Source organism: Thermobia domestica, chromosome 14 (assembly GCF_964235325.1).
Source record: "Thermobia domestica chromosome 14, izTheDome1.hap1.1, whole genome shotgun sequence".
In the NCBI taxonomy this organism is placed as follows: Eukaryota; Metazoa; Arthropoda; class Insecta; order Zygentoma; family Lepismatidae; genus Thermobia; species Thermobia domestica.
In genome coordinates this window covers 114,395,423-114,419,615 of record NC_137467.1, presented here as the reverse complement: position 1 = coordinate 114,419,615, position 24,193 = coordinate 114,395,423, and positions in this window count along the sequence as shown.

Sequence of the window (24,193 nt, the reverse complement as noted above, 5' to 3'; positions counted from 1 at the left end):
AGTACATGCGATTGCGACAATTTGTGACTGAATAGGACATGTTGGTGGGGCTGCCACTTAAACAGCCCCCACTTTGTTTTCGTGCTGGCAGCGCCCCTAATTGTCTACAAACAAAAATTTTACCTGCACATTTCTGTACAAATAACGTAAATAGGATTGCGAAAACTTGTGATTGAATTAGGCATGGTAGGAGGCTTCCATGTAGACAGCCCCCACTTTGTTTTCGTTCTGGCGGCGCCTTTAATTGTACACAAACAAACATTTCGCCTGCTCATTTCTGTACAAATGAAGTACAAACGCTTGTGACAATTTGTGATGCAATTGGACATGGTGGAGGGGTTATACTTAGAAAGCACCCTACTTTGCTTTCGTTCTGGCTGCGCCCCTAATTGTGCACAAATAAACTTTACGCCTGCTCATTTCTGTACAAACGAAGTACAAACGATTGCGAAAATTTGTGCTTGAATTGGACATGTTGGGGGCTACCACTTAGACAGCCCCCAATTTTTTCTGTTCTGGCGGCGCCCCTAATTGTGTACAAACATACATTTCGCCTGCTCATTTCTGTACAAACGAAGTGCAAACGATTGCGACAATTTGTGATTCAATTGGACATGATGGGGGGGCTAACACTTAGACAGCCTCCCACTTTGTTTTCGTTCTGCGGCGCCCCTAAGTTTGATCAAACAAAAATTTCGCATGCACATTTCTGTACAAACGATGCACAAACGAATGCGACAATTTGTGATTCAATTGGAAATGGTGGGGGGTATACCACTTAGACAGCCCCTCTTTTTTTGTTCTGGCGGCGCCCCTAATTGCGTACAAACGAAAATTTCGCCTGCACATTTCTGTACAAACGATTGCAACAATTTGTGATTGAATAGGACATGTTGGTGGGGGGCTAACACTTAGACAGCCCCCAATTTTTTTCGTTCTGGCGGCGCCTCTAATTTCGTGGGAGCATAGATTTCGCCTGCACATTTCTGTACAAACGAAGTACAAACTATTGCGACAATTTGTGATTCAATTGGACATGGTGGGGGAGCTACCACTTAGACAGCCCCAATTTTTTCTGTTCTGGCGGCGCCCCTAATTGCATACAAACGAAAATGTCGCCTGCACATTTCTGTACAAACGAAGTACAAACGATTGCGATAATTGTTGATTGAATCGGACATGCTGGTGGGGTACTACCAGTTAGACAGCCCCCAATTTGTTTTCTTTCTTGCGGCGCCCCTAATAGTGTACAAACGAAAATTTGGCCTGCACATTTCTGTACAAACAATGTACAAACGATTGCGATAATTTGTGATTCAATTGGACATGGTGGGTGGGCTACCATTTAGACAGCCTACCATTTTTTTTCGTTCTGGCGGCGCCCCTAAGATTGTTCAAACAAACATTTCGCCTGCACATTTCTGTACAAACGATGCACAAACGAATGCGATAACTTGTGATTGAATTGGACGTGACGGGGGAGCTACCACTTAGACAGCCCCCAATTTTTTTCGTTCTGGTGGCGCCCCTAATTGCGTGCGAACATACATTTCGCCTGCACATTTCTGTACAAACGAAGTACAAACAATTGCAACAATTTGTAATTCAATTGGACATGGTAGGGGGGGCTGCCACTTAGACAGCCCCCCATTTTTTCTGTTCTGGCGGCGCCCCTAATTGTGTACAAACGAAAATTTCGCCTGCACATTTCTGTACAAACAAAGTACAAACGATTGCGATAATTTGTGATTGAATAGGACATGTTGGTGGGGGGCTACCAGTTAGACAGCCCCCAATTTGTTTTCGTTCTGGCGGCGCCCCTAATAGTGTACAAACGAAAATTTGGCCTGTACATTTCTGTACAAACAATGTGCAAACGATTGCGATAATTTGTGACTCAATTGGACATGGTGGGGGGGCTACCACTTAGACAGCCCCCCACTTTGTTTTCGTTCTGGCGGCGCCCCTAAGTTTGTTCAAACAAACATTTCGCTTGCATCTTTCTGTACAAACGATGCACAAACGAATGCGACAACTTTTGATTGAATTGGACATGTTGGTGGGGGCTACCACTTTGACAGCCCCCAATTTTTTTTCGTTCTGGCGGCGCCCCTAATTGCTTGCGAACATATATTTCGCCTGCACATTTCTGTACAAACGAAGTACAAACAATTGCGACAATTTGTGATTCAATTGGACCGGGGGGGGCTACCACCTAGACAGCCGCCACTTTTTCTGTTCTGGCGACGCCCCTAATTGTGTACAAACGAAAATTTCGCCTGCACATTTCTGTTCAAACGAAGTACAAACGATTGCGATAATTTGTGATTGAATAGGACATGTTGGTGGGGGGCTACCAGTTAGACACATCTTCAATTTTTTTTTTTTTTTTTGGTTCTGGCGGCGCCCCTAATAGTGTACAAACGAAAATTTGGCTTGCACATTTCTGTACAAACAATGTACAAACGATTGCGGCAATTTGTGATTCAATTGGACATGGTAAGGGCTACAATTTAGGGGAACTCCCTCGAGGAGAATCACTCTACTTATTTATTGCAAAAAGCAGAATTTAAAAATTCGCATTAGTTCAAAGTTATCGTTGGAAGTAACAGCCGCTTGTATGTACGTACTAATATCGATAAGTTGCACTACGCGATCCCAATTAATACTTCATATACCCGCGCCACACACACACACATACTAGCATATGTACACACGAAAGTATACCTGGTAGTAACCACATGCTCACGCCGGAAACTAGAAACAAACACACACACACACACACACACACACACACACAGAGAGAGAGAGAGAGAGAGAGAGAGAGAATATCTTGTTGTACCTTTATACTGAATGCACCATTACTCACAAAATCAGTTAAAAAAGAAAAAGGAAAAGAGTTGTAAATGAAACTTTCAAAGATTGGTACCACTGCTGCGTGTCACACATGAGATTGTTCCATAATGATTGATTCGTAATATGATGTATATGGGTTTCTTAATGGTAGTATAACAAAATGCCTTCAAATTGACCACTAAATAAAAAGTGAAATTTATTTTTCAAATTTTGTAAAATCGAAGTCGGTGGGCATTAGGGGAACAGTCTACAATAACAATATATGCAAATAAATATTAATATACTTCACGTTTTCCAGTGGGTGCAAGAAAGCTTCGAATAGTGTTTGTTGTGATAATGATTAGCTGATGTAAATATATATATATATATATATATATATATATATATATATATATATATATATATATATATATATATATATATATAGGCTTTGGAGAAAAAATCTAAAACATTTGCAATAGTTTGAAAATCATACCTAGTATGGCGTGGGGCTTCCTTTTGCGTCCAAAACACCTTGGATCCGACGTAGAATGGGCATATAAAGCTCCTGAATCGTGGTGTGTGGAATTTTGTACCATAGTTAATCCAAAACATGTTCCTGTTCCTTAAGGGTTGCTGATGGAGGGTAATGAGACCGAACACGCCTTTCTAACTCAGACCACAATGGCTCAATGATGTTCAGATCTGGTGACTGTGGCACCCAGGGGAGGTGTGATAGCTCCTGGTCATGCTCCTCAAATCATGATTTTACCGTTTTTGCAGCGGGACCGGATGCAGAATCATCTTGGTAGATGCCATCACCGTCAGGGTTCAATATTTGCGCCATGGGTAGAACCTGGTACCCCAAAATGGTCTCATACGCCTTAGCATTCATCATTCCATGCAGGGCTATGATGGGATCTGCAGAAAACCACGATATCACTACCCACCCCCATGCTTTACAGTTGGGAGCAGACAGTCTGTATCATAGGCCTACTACGGTGTTCTCCATACGTAAACACGACCGGTTGTTAGAAACTAGGTGAAGGTCGATTCATCGGACCACATTACGTGTTCCCACTGCTCATGAATCCACGCCTTGTGGTACAACGACTCTATTGAAAGGAGTCATAAACCTGGTTCACTAGTTAAAATATAAGTTACGAAGCGATAATACCTTTTCTTCGTGTAAAAATTAACTCACACATTTAAATATCATTAATCTCACCTATATTACTGGATATAACTTAAATATCTTTTCCTTTATATCATTAGGTACATAAAATCACTTGCTAGGCATACAATAGAACAAGTACATGGCCACCACTATCCCATAATAATCTCTTACATATCATAAAGACATTCTTCTTTTTTTTGTTAATTTAAAATGAACATTGCACTAAGTATATTGCATATGTATAAACACTTTCTGCCCAAGGTACGAAAGGTACAGGTAAATATTATACAAACTAAAGTATTTCGTTATAGAAAATGTCGCTCGACAAAGGGACTGAATATAAAAGTCATGAGTAGACTTGGCTTTTATATTCAAGAACCACTGGTCCGGTTACATTAATGTTCGTAACATTACATATGTTCTTGATATTTGGATCATATCTCGTATATATCTTCATTACATTTTGGTTAACCCTCATATATATATTTATTTATAATCATTCACATAAATACATTTATAATAAATCTTTCATTTCATTATCATTTATTTCTTATTACATTAATATTTATTCTTTATTATTTAAAAACATCGACGCTTATAAATATAATTAACGAGGGTGAAATACAACTTATGAAGATTAATAGTTTCGAACATGATTATAAACGGTGATGTTACACATAATATTTGCTCTTTTCGGGCGCATTGAATAACAAATAGGTTAGATGTTGCATTTTAATGTATACCTCGTAGCTCTAAGCTGTCATAAACAAAGAAGAATTTTATTCAAGGTACTCAGTGAATAATTGATTTTATAGAATGGATATTATTCTTAACATAATCTTGGACAATTAAATTCTCAACACAAATCAATCTAATATAAATAATCTTTGCCTTTAATTAATTATAAATTGAATTATGATTCTTCACATTAACAAGAAAGAATAAAAATCATTTGAAAATTAATTTTCCAGTCTACCTAAAACTCTAATTAAGCTTTTTTTTTTTTTTTTTTTTTTTTTTTTTTTTATTACTTGATATAACTATTTCAAATATTTATAAGAATCATTTTCATTATTAATATTAACACATAAACTTTGAAATGAAAATTTACAAGAATCTACAACTAATATGAGTTTAACCTAATTTCGTTGACGGTAATCATGTTACATTCGTACTTGCATATGAATCTACTAAAGTGCACTGTACCGCACAATCGTGATTAGGTTCTACATTAGGTTGTACATGTCTTTCATCATGATTTGAATTTGGATACGAAGTACCATCTCGTGAACAATGATTATATCTATACATAGGATTGGTAGCATCTCTAGGATTTCGATATGTATTTCTATTAATTTTGTGCCTACTTCGATTGCTTAGGTTAGGCGGATTCCCTACATAACCTTGTCTATTTTGCTCATTTCGATTACTAGAGTATACTCGTCTTAGATTCGGTTCGTTATTATTCATATTTCGGATATTTAAATTCCGAACAGGGACCAAATGATCAGAATTATTCTTATTTTTACCCATTCCTGATTGTGTTAGATTCGTAGCATGGTATTGGGTTTCGTAACATTGAACGAGCATTAATAAATGACTGAAACTCATACACTGTGTGGAAAATAAGATCTGTCGTAATTTGAATGGAAGCAAATTGCGAATCGATGCTATTATTCTTGACTCCGATTGCAAAGGATTAACAACTTTTAATTCGTTATAGACATTTACAACAAACTCTACAATAGATTTGTGCAATCGAGGATTGAAGTGTTGATTTCTAAGGGTGGCATCTCTATTTGCCAGCAAAAAGTCGTTTTCATAATTTGCGATCAATGCCGCTTTAAATTCCTCATATGTACTAATGTGATCACGTATTGCCTTAAACCATAAGGAGCAAGGTGGGAGTAATACATGGGGTATTAATTTCATATACTGTGATCGGTCAATGGACATTATATTGCATTCGTCTTGGAATTTTTCTAAGAAAGAAGTAGCATTTTCATTACACTTGCCACTAAATTTACTCATGGCTTTAATTTCACTCATTTTAACACCTAATTTTACCTTCCTTTTCTCATGCCTTGATCTTGTTGTATGGTAATTCCGGTCCGTGATGTGCTGTGTCATGATACTATCTATATTTCTTTCCTCAGTGTTCTTCGGACAATTTTCTTCTAGTATGATGTCCTCCTCAGATCTCGACGAAGGCGAATTCCTCTCCGGTGCGTAGGGAAACTCAAAGTGTTCACTACCTAGGTTATTATGGTGAACGTTGTCTCCAGCCTGTAACGTTTTAATTTCTTCTTGGAGAGTAGCTAACAACTGTGTATTGACACGTATGTTATTGGTGTTGTTGCTGACCTGGATCTTTTGCTGCTTAATGGAAGATTCTATTACTGCTAAATCTTTCTTTACGGTACAGATTTCTTGATCTTGTTGGTTGTGCTTTTCTTGACACTCATCAGATATCCTTTGTAACTTTTCTTCAAACTGTGCAGATATGTCGTTCATCACCTGGACGATTGTTTGTTTCGTATCGTCCGATTTTAGTTCTATTCGTCTACTTAATTCTTCATATAACTTGTTAGCTTCGTTAAATTTTAGCTCTATCTTCTGTTCCATGGTCTGGTTAGCTTCATTAAATTTCAGTTCTATCTTCCGTTCCATAGTCTGATTAGCTTCATTAAATTTCAGTTCTATCTTCCGTTCCATAGTCTGATTAGCTTCATTAAATTTCTGTTCCATGGTTGTGTTAGATTCACTAAGCTTCTGTTCCATGGTCTGGTTAGCTTCATTAAATTTCAGTTCTATCTTCCGTTCCATAGTCTGATTAGCTTCATTAAATTTCTGCTCCATGGTTGTGTTAGATTCACTAAGCTTCTGTTCCATGGTTTGTTTTATCTCAGTAGTCATCTGCACTATTTGTCGCTGAAGAGCTAACAGAAGTCGATCCTCTGATGATACACTTGGTGTTGCACTACTTTCACCTTGATTACTAGTATCTGATTCCTGCTGCACTATTACGCTATCCATTTTTCTGATGATTACCCTACCGCTTCGTAATACGGTTAAGTTCGTATTCATAAAGTACAGTATCCAAGTAAATTCACCCCTACTTTCCTTTCTTCGAGAACTGAATTTACAAAATTCCCGGCGTGATAGGCACCAAAAAGTTTTACAACGACTCTATTGAAAGGAGTCATAAACCTGGTTCACTAGTTAAAATATAAGTTACGAAGCGATAATACCTTTTCTTCGTGTAAAAATTAACTCACACATTTAAATATCATTAATCTCACCTTTATTACTGGATATAACTTAAATATCTTTTCCTTTATACCATTAGGTACATAAAATCACTTGCTAGGCATACAATAGAACAAGTACATGGCCACCACTATCCCATAATAATCTCTTACATATCATAAAGACATTCTTCTTTTTTTGTTAATTTAAAATGAACATTGCACTAAGTATATTGCATATGTATAAACACTTTCTGCCCAAGGTACGAAAGGTACAGGTAAATATTATACAAACTAAAGTATTTCGTTATAGTGGTCCTTGCACCACTGGATACGCCTCTTCGCATTTACTGCTGTGACCAGGGCTTTGGCGATAGTGTCCCTGCCATGAATTTTCATTTTATGGAGTTCCCGTCGCACTGTTTTCGATGAAACCGGGTTCTGTAGACCGGAATTGAGTTCAGACGTAATTTTCATTGCAGTGGTCTTCTTTTTAGCTGCTACAATCCGTTTTAATGCCCTCCGGTTCCTATCTGACAGGAATATCTTCCGACCATTGTTGTGCTTTGGAGACGTCGTTTACCCATGAATTGTGTCTGTCCTCGTGACATTGGACACACTGCATTTCGATGATTTTGACGCAGCCTTCGTTTATACCACATATAAACTTCGGAGGACAGTGCCCCATATTATATATATATATATATATATATATATATATATATATATATATATATATATATATATATCAAATTTGTACATTCCAAATATATCTTTGTACAAGAACGTAATTAGAATCTAATTCCTTGATATTGTATAAGATCATAGCCAGCAATATACATATATATATATATATATATATATATATGTATGTATGTATGTACGCAAAGTGTGAGAGAGAGAGATGAAACGCGGCATAAAAGATACCTCAAATTGGCATGGTTGCTTTTGGGCAACGTATCATATTTCATTTATCGTAAACAGTAAATAATTCATTTTCACTCTAAATTCTGGATTTAGTACCTAAAATATGCAAATCACCCAAATTTGAAATTTACAACACAGCTCGTTCACGTTTTGCCAATTAAAGCGATTATATACGCGCCGTAGTTCATTCAAAATATAGGACTTTTGTATTTTGTTTTTAAAAAATCTGTAATGTAGATAATTTAGTGAATACAATTATATAATGCCCTGCGAGTCGTCAATTACATAATCCTGTTCTGCCAATCAATTTGACTGTAAACAAGCTACTGTTTAGAGCGAACAGAAAAGACTTTATTTAGGCTAGCTAGAGTATGTAACGCTTTAGGTGAGTGGTTAGTGTTGTGATTTTACAAATTCCTGGCCCGGATTCGATTCTCGGCCCGCTCCCTTTACACTTTTAAAATGTTTTATTTATAAGGATGAGCTCCAGTTGGATGCTGCTAAACGAAGATAATCTCCAGTGGAGAAATTCAGTGATGATGTAAACCTGAAAATGAGGGAAGAAAAATGAATGGAGAAAACGAATTACAGAGTTAATTCTGTTAATGGTTCTATATTTGATATTATCCGTTAATTTCGTGCATTTTTAAATTGTTAATAATTGGCTCTATATTCTTCCCCTTTCTCCTTGTGTCTCAATGTGGAAATTTTCACAAATATTATACAACTCAAGAACCTTCAGTTAAATTTGCAACCTGAGGGGAAATACGCTTAGTACGGATAAGTTCTCCAACTGATTTGAGAGTTATCGAATTTGCATTTTTAGTATGTACAAGAAAATTACTGCGTACCAATACTTAGCATTTTCAAAAGCCTTTTAAGCCATTTAGAAATCGGACCAGTTCTTCTTTCGAAGTATTATTATCTATCAATCACTGGCGCCGGGACCAAGGAGCTCAGGCCCTGTTAGACCCCCAAAATTTTCATTGGAGGCTGGGGTCTTTCCCCGGAATGATCGATCCATATTTTAATTGGTGAAAGGTGACTGTTTTGGATTTACAAAATGAAAGTTACTTTTTAAATATACACAGAGAAAAAATGGTATGTGTCGTACGTAAAATCATATGTTACATTTGTAAATCATGTTGTTTTATGACTTAACATACATCAAACGTATAATTGAAAACGCATGTTTTATAACACTTTCTGTATAGATGTTCCATCTATACGTACTTTCTGTACGAAACAATATAGACTGTCAGGATCTCACATACAAATGGACGTATATAACATATAGCTGACGAAGGTAACATACACATATGTATGTACTTTAATACAGGGAAAACTGTTAGATATCAGACATCCTGCAACGGCATGATGTAACATCTAAGGGCAGTGCCTATGTAGCATACGGATAATATACGCTCCGTACGGATTTCTGTAGTAAGCAATAGGGTTCCGTATATTTGTACAACAAACTGCTCCGGAGAATGGATTTTTCTCAGTGTATACTTTGGATTAAATACAAATTTGAAAAAAAAAATGCTTATAAAGAGGCTGGTAAGAAGTTTGTACCGGTCACTGGCTTTAATCAAAATAAGCAACATTTCCTGACAGGCCAGGTGGTAACCCTATTCATAGACCTAGATCTTCAACGCCATCATGATGTTACTTACACACTGGTTATGCGTGGACTGGTAACACCGTTCCTGTGTTCACCGAAATCCTAGTGTTGGAGGAACACACTAAGTAGTCTTCATCTGGGACCACCAGTCTGGATTAAAATTAAGTTGTACTAACGCCATTTTGCTGCATCTGGTTGCAGTGTTCCTAGAGCAGTGGCCCCATATACGAATTTTAAAATATTTCGTTCATTGATATATCTAATATGAAGTATTGTTTATTTCTGATTTTTCATTGTGACTTCTTTAAAAGAAGCATGTTTTATTTATATATATTTTAATTTCTTGGAAAAAGTTATATTGATGCAAAGTTGGGAGAAGAGACATTTTTTCTTTAAAATAAAAAATAAATATTTTGAAGTACTTACAACTTTTCAAAGTTGACTTTCAAAAATTCACGGAACTGATGAAATGACTTTGTAATAGACCATTATGTTTCCTTTGATGTTAAAATTTGGAAAACATTTAAAATCCTTATTCATATATTAGTCGAACACTACCTAATGGTCATTTACTGGTATCAACATGCACTTGATTAAATTGAGAAGCTTGTTTCCCAAAGGTAGTATATCCATTTTTACAGAATTGGAGATTTTAATCGTAACAGATTTTAATGGTACTTCTACACTAATATGATGATAATTTTTGGTTTGAAACCATGTTCAGAATCAAAGTTTAGAAACACATTTGTTCCAAAATGTACTATATCCAGCAATTATTTGTTTCAAAGCATCTGTATCCTTTCTTCGCTTCATAATGCACTGTATCCAGTATCGTCTAATACGTATGTCCTCCTTTTTATGGAAAAATGTACTATATCCAACTAAAACAGCCAAACAGTTCTTTTAGGCTTCTTTTCAAGCATTCTGAGTAGAAATATGATATTTTTCATTTGCAAATTGTACTGAAAGGATTCATGCTTTTATTTGACAACATCAGATTTGGGAACGTCACTTCAACACTGCAGTACTGTTAATATCATTGGTAATGTCAGTCTTATTGGTATTAATAGCAGTGCTTGTTTTAACTAGTTTTGCACGTTAGTTACCGTCAAACATTATACTTTTCGAAAATATTCACGGAAACGACACAAATAGATTGTGAACTTATGTTTTTATCTCATGTAATATAAAACAATGTCAGAGTGTATTGTTTTCATATACTATTTAGTGTTAGTCCAAGAGCTAGGACCGATTCATTTACCCTAGAAATCGCAAAGGCGCCATAATACGTTTCTAAACGCTTACTACATACACAATCAAAATATGGAAGTCTTACTAAAAGTCAGTGGTGGGGGCATGAGCTATGACGTCATCAATATGGCCACCGTCACAATTAACAGCACAATCTTCTAAAATAAGGATGACTTTCCAATCAATAAAGCTAGAAACTTCATTCTTGTCCCAAATTAGTGGAAATAGATGTGTTAAGTATTACAAACCATTGCTCTTTAAATATATTGCCACCATTTTTAAAATGTGGCGCAAAATTTGCCTAGACTTTAATTTGTTTCACTGTACTGTATTCATTTCATGGCAAACATCTATGAAACCGCTAGAGATAGGGGAAAACGTCTTGAAATAAACGAGATGGAGCAGAATCTGACCTTTCCAATGATACCAATATCATTATTGTATCTTAAAAGGTGACTGAGATAGTCAGTTTCGTGTTGGTCATAGTGTTTTGTTTTACATTTTGTTTTACTCATTCTAATTTTCGTATTTATAATTCTTTTCCTATGAAACTTACCATATACATACATTTCCCGATTATACACATTGTATCAGTATTAAAAGTACCTTGCAAAATCATTAACAAATTATATTCTTACGAGTAGACAGTTATACGTATGCGACAATCATTTTGGATATGAGTGTACATTATATGATCTACAGAAAAAATGTAAATTTTCACGAAATCTATGTACCTTTGAAATAACTATACAGTTTTACCATGCAAACCTTTTCTTGTTTTGTCTGTGACAGGTTTCTTTTTCTCTACAATTGCATTACATCGTGATCACTCAAAATTGTTTTTAAGGTATCCTCTGTCAAATTTTGGTTACAAAATATTACTTGTTTCTTTTATCTCTTATAAATTCAGAAGCATGCCTTCATCACTTGTTTGGGAGAACTTGCTGGAGTGACTTCGTTGCAATTGTAAAATGTGAATAGATCATATTTGGATAGATTGGAACTCGAAAATAACCGTCAATTTGTTATCAGTTCAAAAAATTGAATAGATGGAAAACATTAACTTACCACCCACCAGGACAGGTATTGTTCTTGAAACAATAAAAATGTCGTAGCAATTTGCTTATGAATGCGAGCAACTTGCTTTTGAATGTATGCATGCAATAGCTCACTCCAAGGGTTCATTCTTCTCATTACAAACGATGCAAACGTCTTCACATATTACTATATAGTTTGCGTTTCCCAGAGGCCAGAACTCCACTTAAAATATGTTCTATTCCAGATCCGCCAAGGAAATAGCTGAGCGCACCAAGGGACGCTAATCAAATATGAAACGAACCAAAGGAAATGAAGATGTCATCGAAACGAGGACTCTTCTGGTTTTGTATTAAAAGAGCCAGTTTTGCCATCGCTAGAACATAGAGAACAAGCGGAAATGATTGAATGCATTCAGAAGCAAGTTGCTGCGTTATTTTTAGTGTTTCAAGAACAATATTTGTCCTGGTGGGTGGTAAGCTAATGTTTTTCATGTATTCAATTTTTTGAACTGGTAACAAATTGACAGTTGCTTTCGAATTCCAAACCATCCACATTGGTGTGTTTTACACACTCAGCGGAAAATCATCCAAACAAAATCTCTTTTCGAACTTTCTTCCCAATCACTGTTAATAAGACATTTTACAGCAGAAGAGCAAACAGTGTTTACAAGTTTGGATATGATTCTAAAACTCTAGATTGGTGTTAAAATGTTCTTGACTTTTTCAAGAGTTCCTTCTTGACTTACAACGTGTGAGAAATATCTTCTGTTCCTGCAACAACTTCTTTATTCTGAAAACAAATGCAAAAAGTATTATGTGATGTGCCTTCACCTGGAAAGGTTTCTAAATTCACATCATAATTATCCCAAGACCAACCACAATAGGGGTGATCTCTAAGCATAGACCGAAAACAATTATTTAATTTAGAAGAAAACATACTGCCAGGGTTTTTTAGGACAGCTGATTCAGAATCTGACGTCAAAATTAGAAAAATCAAAATGGCGGATCCAATACAGTGATTACAATTACAAAATGTCTTCTGGTTTGAAATTCTCTGCTGTTAGTCAAGAACAATTATAGTTGGCAGAGATTACCGCGAGGAGGTTGCAGACCAATTTGAAACCCCTTTATGTACTTGGATGCTTGATTAACGTGAGTTTCTGCATTCTCACTATAAAGTTTACAGCAACATAAACAATAGAAAGTGTGGCTGGCACAGTCAATAAATCTGAACTCATAACTACACCACACAGCCTTTAATTTCTGAAGATGGTGTTATCACCATTGTTAATATTTTGCAGGAAAAGAATGGAACATTTGACCCTATAGTCCAAAACAACCTCTTTTAATATGAAAATGTTCTTGTGAAAGCATCATATTCGGAAAATTAACATAAGGTCTCCTGAGATCATGGTTTCAAGAGTCTTTTCTCCCAATTTAAGTTCATTTTGTTAGTAGATATGTGGAGTGCTCACAATTCATCAACATTTTAACCTATTTCATGAAGAAAAGTGTACCTCAAAATACTGCACTAACAACTGGTAGGATTCAGTCTCTTGATGGGTTATCTTGGTAGATGCCATCACCGTCAGGGTTCAATATTTGCGCCATGGGTAGAACCTGGTACCCCAAAATGGTCTCATACGCCTTAGCATTCATCATTCCATGCAGGGCTATGATGGGATCTGCAGAAAACCACGATATCACTACCCACCCCCATGCTTTACAGTTGGGAGCAGACAGTCTGTATCATAGGCCTACTACGGTGTTCTCCATACGTAAACACGACCGGTTGTTAGAAACTAGGTGAAGGTCGATTCATCGGACCACATTACGTGTTCCCACTGCTCATGAATCCACGCCTTGTGGTCCTTGCACCACTGATACGCCTCTTCGCATTTACTGCTGTGACCAGGGCTTTGGCGATAGTGTCCCTGCCATGAATTTTCATTTTATGGAGTTCCCGTCGCACTGTTTTCGATGAAACCGGGTTCTGTAGACCGGAATTGAGTTCAGACGTAATTTTCATTGCAGTGGTTTTCTTTTTAGCTGCTACAATCCGTTTTAATGCCCTCCGGTTCCTATCTGACAGGAATATCTTCCGACCATTGTTGTGCTTTGGAGACGTCGTTTACCCATGAATTGTGTCTGTCCTCGTGACATTGGACACACTGCATTTCGATGATTTTGACGCAGCCTTCGTTTATACCACATATAAACTTCGGAGGACAGTGCCCCATATTATATATATATATATATATATATATATATATATATCAAATTTGTACATTCCAAATATATCTTTGTACAAGAACGTAATTAGAATCTAATTCCTTGATATTGTATAAGATCATAGCCAGCAATATACATATATATATATATATATATATATATATATATATATATATATATATATATATATATATATATATGTATGTATGTGCGCAAAGTGTGAGAGAGAGAGATGAAACGCGGCATAAAAGATACCTCAAATTGGCATGGTTGCTTTTGGGCAACGTATCATATTTCATTTATCGTAAACAGTAAATTCATTTTCACTCTGTATTCTGGATTTAGTACCTAAAATATGCAAATCACCCAAATTTGAAATTTACAACACAGCTCGTTCACGTTTTGCCAATTAAAGCGATTATATACGCGCCGTAGTTCATTCAAAATATAGGACTTTTGTATTTTGTTTTTAAAAAATCTGTAATGTAGATAATTTAGTGAATACAATTATATAATGCCCTGCGAGTCGTCAATTACATAATCCTGTTCTGCCAATCAATTTGACTGTAAACAAGCTACTGTTTAGAGCGAACAGAAAAGACTTTATTTAGGCTAGCTAGAGTATGTAACGCTTTAGGTGAGTGGTTAGTGTTGTGATTTTACAAATTCCTGGCCCGGATTCGATTCTCGGCCCGCTCCCTTTACACTTTTAAAATGTTTTATTTATAAGGATGAGCTCCAGTTGGATGCTGCTAAACGAAGATAATCTCCAGTGGAGAAATTCAGTGATGATGTAAACCTGAAAATGAGGGAAGAAAAATGAATGGAGAAAACGAATTACAGAGTTAATTCTGTTAATGGTTCTATATTTGATATTATCCGTTAATTTCGTGCATTTTTAAATTGTTAATAATTGGCTCTATATTCTTCCCCTTTCTCCTTGTGTCTCAATGTGGAAATTTTCACAAATATTATACAACTCAAGAACCTTCAGTTAAATTTGCAACCTGAGGGGAAATACGCTTAGTACGGATAAGTTCTCCAACTGATTTGAGAGTTATCGAATTTGCATTTTTAGTATGTACAAGAAAATTACTGCGTACCAATACTTAGCATTTTCAAAAGCCTTTTAAGCCATTTAGAAATCGGACCAGTTCTTCTTTCGAAGTATTATTATCTATCAATCACTGGCGCCGGGACCAAGGAGCTCAGGCCCTGTTAGACCCCCAAAATTTTCATTGGAGGCTGGGGTCTTTCCCCGGAATGATCGATCCATATTTTAATTGGTGAAAGGTGACTGTTTTGGATTTACAAAATGAAAGTTACTTTTTAAATATACACAGAGAAAAAATGGTATGTGTCGTACGTAAAATCATATGTTACATTTGTAAATCATGTTGTTTTATGACTTAACATACATCAAACGTATAATTGAAAACGCATGTTTTATAACACTTTCTGTATAGATGTTCCATCTATACGTACTTTCTGTACGAAACAATATAGACTGTCAGGATCTCACATACAAATGGACGTATATAACATATAGCTGACGAAGGTAACATACACATATGTATGTACTTTAATACAGGGAAAACTGTTAGATATCAGACATCCTGCAACGGCATGATGTAACATCTAAGGGCAGTGCCTATGTAGCATACGGATAATATACGCTCCGTACGGATTTCTGTAGTAAGCAATAGGGTTCCGTATATTTGTACAACAAACTGCTCCGGAGAATGGATTTTTCTCAGTGTATACTTTGGATTAAATACAAATTTGAAAAAAAAATGCTTATAAAGAGGCTGGTAAGAAGTTTGTACCGGTCACTGGCTTTAATCAAAATAAGCAACATTTCCTGACAGGCCAGGTGGTAACCCTATTCATAGACCTAGATCTTCAACGCCATCATGATGTTACTTACACACTGGTTATGCGTGGACTGGTAACACCGTTCCTGTGTTCACCGAAATCCTAGTGTTGGAGGAACACACTAAGTAGTCTTCATCTGGGACCACCAGTCTGGATTAAAATTAAGTTGTACTAACGCCATTTTGCTGCATCTGGTTGCAGTGTTCCTAGAGCAGTGGCCCCATATACGAATTTTAAAATATTTCGTTCATTGATATATCTAATATGAAGTATTGTTTATTTCTGATTTTTCATTGTGACTTCTTTAAAAGAAGCATGTTTTATTTATATATATTTTAATTTCTTGGAAAAAGTTATATTGATGCAAAGTTGGGAGAAGAGACATTTTTTCTTTAAAATAAAAAATAAATATTTTGAAGTACTTACAACTTTTCAAAGTTGACTTTCAAAAATTCACGGAACTGATGAAATGACTTTGTAATAGACCATTATGTTTCCTTTGATGTTAAAATTTGGAAAACATTTAAAATCCTTATTCATATATTAGTCGAACACTACCTAATGGTCATTTACTGGTATCAACATGCACTTGATTAAATTGAGAAGCTTGTTTCCCAAAGGTAGTATATCCATTTTTACAGAATTGGAGATTTTAATCGTAACAGATTTTAATGGTACTTCTACACTAATATGATGATAATTTTTGGTTTGAAACCATGTTCAGAATCAAAGTTTAGAAACACATTTGTTCCAAAATGTACTATATCCAGCAATTATTTGTTTCAAAGCATCTGTATCCTTTCTTCGCTTCATAATGCACTGTATCCAGTATCGTCTAATACGTATGTCCTCCTTTTTATGGAAAAATGTACTATATCCAACTAAAACAGCCAAACAGTTCTTTTAGGCTTCTTTTCAAGCATTCTGAGTAGAAATATGATATTTTTCATTTGCAAATTGTACTGAAAGGATTCATGCTTTTATTTGACAACATCAGATTTGGGAACGTCACTTCAACACTGCAGTACTGTTAATATCATTGGTAATGTCAGTCTTATTGGTATTAATAGCAGTGCTTGTTTTAACTAGTTTTGCACGTTAGTTACCGTCAAACATTATACTTTTCGAAAATATTCACGGAAACGACACAAATAGATTGTGAACTTATGTTTTTATCTCATGTAATATAAAACAATGTCAGAGTGTATTGTTTTCATATACTATTTAGTGTTAGTCCAAGAGCTAGGACCGATTCATTTACCCTAGAAATCGCAAAGGCGCCATAATACGTTTCTAAACGCTTACTACATACACAATCAAAATATGGAAGTCTTACTAAAAATCAGTGGTGGGGGCATGAGCTATGACGTCATCAATATGGCCACCGTCACAATTAACAGCACAATCTTCTAAAATAAGGATGACTTTCCAATCAATAAAGCTAGAAACTTCATTCTTGTCCCAAATTAGTGGAAATAGATGTGTTAAGTATTACAAACCATTGCTCTTTAAATATATTGCCACCATTTTTAAAATGTGGCGCAAAATTTGCCTAGACTTTAATTTGTTTCACTGTACTGTATTCATTTCATGGCAAACATCTATGAAACCGCTAGAGATAGGGGAAAACGTCTTGAAATAAACGAGATGGAGCAGAATCTGACCTTTCCAATGATACCAATATCATTATTGTATCTTAAAAGGTGACTGAGATAGTCAGTTTCGTGTTGGTCATAGTGTTTTGTTTTACATTTTGTTTTACTCATTCTAATTTTCGTATTTATAATTCTTTTCCTATGAAACTTACCATATACATACATTTCCCGATTATACACATTGTATCAGTATTAAAAGTACCTTGCAAAATCATTAACAAATTATATTCTTACGAGTAGACAGTTATACGTATGCGACAATCATTTTGGATATGAGTGTACATTATATGATCTACAGAAAAAATGTAAATTTTCACGAAATCTATGTACCTTTGAAATAACTATACAGTTTTACCATGCAAACCTTTTCTTGTTTTGTCTGTGAAAGCTTTCTTTTTCTCTACAATTGCATTACATCGTGATCACTCAAAATTGTTTTTAAGGTATCCTCTGTCAAATTTTGGTTACAAAATATTACTTGTTTCTTTTATCTCTTATAAATTCAGAAGCATGCCTTCATCACTTGTTTGGAAGAACTTGCTGGAGTGACTTCGTTGCAATTGTAAAATGTGAATAGATCATATTTGGATAGATTGGAACTCGAAAATAACCGTCGATTTGTTATCAGTTCAAAAAATTGAATAGATGGAAAACATTAACTTACCACCCACCAGGACAGGTATTGTTCTTGAAACAATAAAAATGTCGTAGCAATTTGCTTATGAATGCGAGCAACTTGCTTTTGAATGTATGCATGCAATAGCTCACTCCAAGGGTTCATTCTTCTCATTACAAACGATGCAAACGTCTTCACATATTACTATATAGTTTGCGTTTCCCAGAGGCCAGAACTCCACTTAAAATATGTTCTATTCCAGATCCGCCAAGGAAATAGCTGAGCACACCAAGGGACGCTAATCAAATATGAAACGAACCAAAGGAAATGAAGATGTCATCGAAACGAGGACTCTTCTGGTTTTGTATTAAAAGAGCCAGTTTTGCCATCGCTAGAACATAGAGAACAAGCGGAAATGATTGAATGCATTCAGAAGCAAGTTGCTGCGTTATTTTTAGTGTTTCAAGAACAATATTTGTCCTGGTGGGTGGTAAGCTAATGTTTTTCATGTATTCAATTTTTTGAACTGGTAACAAATTGACAGTTGCTTTCGAATTCCAAACCATCCACATTGGTGTGTTTTACACACTCAGCGGAAAATCATCCAAACAAAATCTCTTTTCGAACTTTCTTCCCAATCACTGTTAATAAGACATTTTACAGCAGAAGAGCAAACAGTGTTTACAAGTTTGGATATGATTCTAAAACTCTAGATTGGTGTTAAAATGTTCTTGACTTTTTCAAGAGTTCCTTCTTGACTTACAACGTGTGAGAAGTATCTTCTGTTCCTGCAACAACTTCTTTATTCTGAAAACAAATGCAAAAAGTATTATGTGATGTGCCTTCACCTGGAAAGGTTTCTAAATTCACATCATAATTATCCCAAGACCAACCACAATAGGGGTGATCTCTAAGCATAGACCGAAAACAATTATTTAATTTAGAAGAAAACATACTGCCAGGGTTTTTTAGGACAGCTGATTCAGAATCTGACGTCAAAATTAGAAAAATCAAAATGGCGGATCCAATACAGTGATTACAATTACAAAATGTCTTCTGGTTTGAAATTCTCTGCTGTTAGTCAAGAACAATTATAGTTGGCAGAGATTACCGCGAGGAGGTTGCAGACCAATTTGAAACCCCTTTATGTACTTGGACGCTTGATTAACGTGAGTTTCTGCATTCTCACTATAAAGTTTACAGCAACATAAACAATAGAAAGTGTGGCTGGCACAGTCAATAAATCTGAACTCATAACTACACCACACAGCCTTTAATTTCTGAAGATGGTGTTATCACCATTGTTAATATTTTGCAGGAAAAGAATGGAACATTTGACCCTATAGTCCAAAACAACCTCTTTTAATATGAAAATGTTCTTGTGAAAGCATCATATTCGGAAAATTAACATAAGGTCTCCTGAGATCATGGTTTCAAGAGTCTTTTCTCCCAATTTAAGTTCATTTTGTTAGTAGATATGTGGAGTGCTCACAATTCATCAACATTTTAACCTATTTCATGAAGAAAAGTGTACCTCAAAATACTGCACTAACAACTGGTAGGATTCAGTCTCTTGATGGGTTTTCTTTAGGCCGTGGAAAACCTTCTTGATACATTTTGCTGATATTGTTCTCTACAACTATAACCTAAATTTAGATCTCCGTAATAATATAATTTAGATCCAAATAACAAATTTATAACCAGTTTGAAAAGCTAGATTTGAAAAGCTTATTAGATACGCGTGACGAAAATATAGTTATTTGGAAGATAATTGTGCTGCGTTTTGCGATTTGTCACAGTTATTGCTGTAATAAGGTGAGGTTGGTGTAAACAATGTTTATGCTTCACATACCTTTTCACGAAGAATTGTGAAGCGTTTTCTCAATAAATTCATAAGTATAACAATTGAAGGTATATGAAGTTCTGACATAGTGAGAGGAGAGGGGATCACTAAACATAAGTACCCCGAATAGGGAGAGGTGCAGAGACTCACTTTAATCAAGCATTTCGTTAAAATAAACGGATTTCAAATCAATTGAAAAGGGGTTTCAAATCGGTCTGCAACCTTCTTGTAGTAACCCTTTCCAACTATAATTGTTTTTGGTTAACTGCAGAGAATTTCAAATCAGAAGTCATTTTGTAATTGTAACCACTATATTGGATCCGCCATTTTGAGTTTTGTAATTCTGACGTCAGATTCTGAATCAGCTGTCCTAAAAAAAACCCTGGCAGTATGTTTCCATTTATATTAAATGATTGTTTTCTGTCTATGCTTTGAGACCACCCCTAACATTCAAAGGGTGGCTTCTACCCTTAAATCTTCACAATTGCCGAAACAAAAAAAATACGTGTCAACTATTTTTCGATATTCTACAAGTGTGCAAAGTTTCATGCAAATCGGTGAGTAACACCTCGGTAAATCTCCTTGTTAGAAATGTAAACCATTTATTAAAATTGACAAATGATCCAGTACGAATGCTACAACAGTACAGTTTCTTTGTATGATTTTAAGAAACATGTAACTATAATCACGATCCTTGAGGGGCGAGAGGACTTGAATCCACCAAAGTTTGCTTCGGTACCTATGATTTGGAAATGTTTGCATGATCTATGATAGGATATCTGACAAAACATTCAACCTACGAACCCCTCCCCCAAAGTTAGTCAGAAATCGGTGCAACTTCATATAACCGAAATATTTCATTTTTCACCAAACTACACTGAATTCAATACATATGGTGCTATCTGAGGAAACAATTATGAAACTTCATTGTGTGATTACTAATTTGAAACCTGTCCTTCTCCCTTAGTATCCTCATTTTAATGTTGTTTCTTCTTTTGTGTTTATGTTATGATTAAAACTAGTATATTCACTAATTGAAGTTCTGAAAATTCAACTGGAACCATCTATCTATTAAAATGCTACAATAGCAATTAAAAGCGCTTTTCTTTTAAGGTACGGGATTAGGTTTGTGAAACTCTTTAATCATCTGTTATCTTTTCTTCATCATATTTGGCTTCATATTAAAACAAACTAACCTCAGCCATTAGGGGTTACGCCCTCTCGTTGGCAAAGGTTTCAATACATGGTGGTGGTGCTAATACATATATAATAGGGGTCTAAGTGCAATGCAAAACCAGCAAAAATTGAAAAGAAGAAATATCAAAATTAGTAGGGATAAATGAACAATATATAAAGCAGTGCAAGATATCATATTAACGGTGCAAATATACAAACAAGAATAAATGTAGTTAGGTATATCATTGTATAAACAGGTATGATAATGATATGAAGTGTATTGACGTCACAATCACGTTGGGAACATTAGTTGAGGTACATGAGGGTTAGATCTTCTGTCTCGGGGCGACTCGAGACTGATGTAAGACTAATGATAGCCCAATGTTAGTGATGAGTTCAGAATATGTGCTAAAATGGAAAAATATGAGGTAGATGATCCGTGACGATGTAAATATCAAATATTGCTCTCTTTGTGGCATCCAAATTTGTTTTCTGAACATAGAGTGTGGTGAGGATATTGAGCGGTTGGTGCTGATATCGAGATATGTAAGGGCATCAACTCTTAAAGTATCAAGATAGATTGGATGAGCATTTGTAATGCGTGATTGAATGTATCTTGTCCGAAGTGTAGCAAGATGATTAAAAATGGTTGGAAAATCTATGTGTTCGTAGGTCATGTAATTTGGATATGGTAATCGAATCCGATATGCCAGGCGAATAACATGGCGTTCCATAATTGCTAACATCTCGTAGAGTTTAGATGAAGCATGGAATCAGGCATGTGGCCAAATGTGAGAAGAGGTCGAAGAAAAACTTTGTATGTCTTTAGTAAGGCATCCGCACTTAGTCCCCAGGTCGTACCCGTAAGGCGGCACAGAACATTTAATCTAATTGATGCTTTTTGCGCCAGTTTTTGGAAGTGAGGTTTCCAGGTGAGTTTCGCATCGAATACCACACCAAGATATGTAGCAGAGGCGGTTGATCGAAGAAAATGACGGTCAACTGATACACAGATGTTAGTGGGATTTCGGCGTACTTTAGTTCTACGTTTTGGTGGAAGGAAAACAAGGGCTTCTGTTTTCTCCGAATTGACAGTTAATTTCCACTTCCTGCACCAGGTAAGAAAATTGTTGAGCGTCAGTTGTAGGCTTTTGTTGATCTGAAGCATAGTTTTCCCTAGTGATAAAAATGATGTGTCGTCATCATATTGGAAAACATAGACATTAGGCGGTGGTCTAGGTATATCTGAGACATATAAGGTATATAATAATGAACTAAATGTGGAGCTCTGTGGTACACCCTATGAGGAAATATAGGTCCAGAGAGAACACTTCATATTGAAACATATGCTATTCGATTACTTAAAAAAGAATAAATGAGACGAATGTAACAAGTGGGAAATCGGAATGATTGTAGTTGGCGAGGGAAGCCATAGTACCCTACCTTATCAAAAGCTTTTTCTAAATCCATAAGGACTAGACATGATGGAAGAGCTTTATTGTATTAATTAGTGAGAACCGTGGTTAGGCGTAGCAGTTGATCGCTAATAGAAAGTTTGACCTAAAATCTGCTTGATGTGTTGGTAACAGACCGTATTCTTTAAGATAAACATGTAGTCTGTTGACGAGAATCTTTTCAAATAGCTTACTAAGACACAAGTTAACTGAATAGGCCTGTAGGAAGTAACATCATCAATAAGCTTGTTTGGTTTATGAAACATGCACACCTTTGAGACTCTCCAATGTACTGGATAATAACCAGGGTTGAGTATGAAATTATAAATATATACTAGCAAAGAAATAAATAGACGTGGAGATTCTTTCAGCATTCTATACGAGATACTATCAATTCCTGGTGACGTGTCACGTTTCCATCGAAGATCGGTATGTAATTCAGGAGCAGTGATTGGTCTGGTAAGAGGATGATTGATGTTGGTTTGATGTGATGTAGAAGGTTGTAAAGAATGTATTCTTGAAATATCAATGCGTTCGCTCTGGCATGGAGACTCAGTTGGGTTTGTAGTTGGTCTGCAAAAGCATTCGCTTTATCTGCGTCTGAAAGAAGTGGAACATTATTGACATGGAGCGGATATGTTGTAACTGTTTTTCCCCGTTAATTGATGAAATATCTTTCAGTAGTGGGTAGGATGTGGTTCGTCTCTCAGCTTATTGCACACACCAATCCAATTCCTCTTTTTATATGCAATCAGGTAGTTTTTAACTGCCCGTTGCCATTGTCTGTGACAATGAAGATGTGCCTCGTCCCCAGCACGATGATACTGTCGAATGTGCTGCCGTGCACGTTTTGCAATGGCCAGATATTGAGGCGTTAACTTTGGTCTGTGTGGGCAGATTTTGTCCTCAGGAATGGATGTTTGAGCATTTGTAGTTAAGGTATCTGTAAGCCAGGAAATAGTGTAATACAATTCAGACTCGGTGGTTGGTGCTGTGAGACGTCTAATGTCTCTTTCAATGGTTGTTCTATATCTATTCCAATCAGCTTTATCATAACAGTACGAAATCCAGGAGTAGTGTGGTAAAGATGGCCCTTGTTGAGCGTTAGTTTTACTGGGCAGTGATCGCTACCCATTGTGTCAAGAACCTTTATTGTACAATCACCGACCTGATTAAGTGATGTAATTACAACATCTGGTGTTGTTTGACTACTTGGCTGGATATGACTAGGTAAGTCATGGAT